Here is a 954-nt window from a genome sequence, read left to right on the forward strand (position 1 = left end):
CTGGAACTGAAAGATGCCTGCTACTCTTATTACAGCCTTATCCCATAGGTAATGCTGTACTCAATTTAGCCCTCTGGTGGTTGTAATATGGCAATACCAGTGACGTCAATTTGACGCCATACAATGTTGCCATGACATGTAAACTCGTGGTAAAGAATATTTCGTCTGTTTGGCCATTATGTCGCCTGCTAATGCTTAACGTGGCCTGATAGTTCAACCGAACATAGATGTTGGTCTTATGCAAAACTGTAGTCATCACGAAGTTATTCATGCAGCTGATATTTGTGTAAGCAGCTATTTTAAGTTATGAGGAAAAAAATGTTATTTTTCTGGTTTATTTGCAAATGCACATACAAAAGATAAGTTGAAATAAAATTTGACAAATGTAGAACTTTCTTCTATTTCCTATTCTGGGACTTTGCTTCTTCACCATGTTTCACAGACTGCGTCATAGTTTTCAACACATTTAACTTTAAATTTTGCGAAGATATGGATCATACTTTTTTTTAAATGGTTCTTATGCCATTACATTTGCAATATAAAATTTTCTCTATAAAATCAAGACACTGGAGATCCTCTGATTCCACTTATAAACTGCCAAATGTCAATTTACCATGAGACACTACAGGAGTCTTATCTAAAAGAATTTTCACAGGCTAAATCTTATTCCATTCACGTGCCAATGTACCTTCCAGTCTTGTTGAATATTATTTTTCATGTGACAACCAGTTTTTTTGTCTATTTTCCAATTATCTTCTAAGAAACAACTAACACCTGGACATTCCTGGAAAGTACTAGTGCTTGATTCATTTACATTTTTGGCCCTAAGCAAAAGACTCTCAAGGTCGTCAGTGGAGTTAGCTGACTTGGAAAGTTTCAGAAGATTATTACACATGACACATCGAAATGCCTCTGAAAAAAAATTGCACCGGGATTAAATCCTTGTTCTCTCTG

At 35.5% G+C, this 954-nt stretch overlaps 1 long non-coding RNA gene across 1 annotated transcript in view; it reads right to left on the minus strand.

The window, feature by feature from the left end:
* Positions 1–321: 321 nt before the first annotated feature.
* The window catches only part of LOC119590615, a 1,877-nt gene continuing 1,244 nt past the window's right edge, over positions 322–954 (minus strand). The window contains exon 2 of the long non-coding RNA XR_005230275.1: positions 322–912. This is a non-coding gene — a long non-coding RNA (uncharacterized LOC119590615). The remainder of the gene's footprint in view (positions 913–954) is intronic.

The sequence above is a fragment of the Penaeus monodon genome, chromosome 27 (genome assembly GCF_015228065.2).
Source record: "Penaeus monodon isolate SGIC_2016 chromosome 27, NSTDA_Pmon_1, whole genome shotgun sequence".
Taxonomy (NCBI): domain Eukaryota; kingdom Metazoa; phylum Arthropoda; class Malacostraca; order Decapoda; family Penaeidae; genus Penaeus; species Penaeus monodon.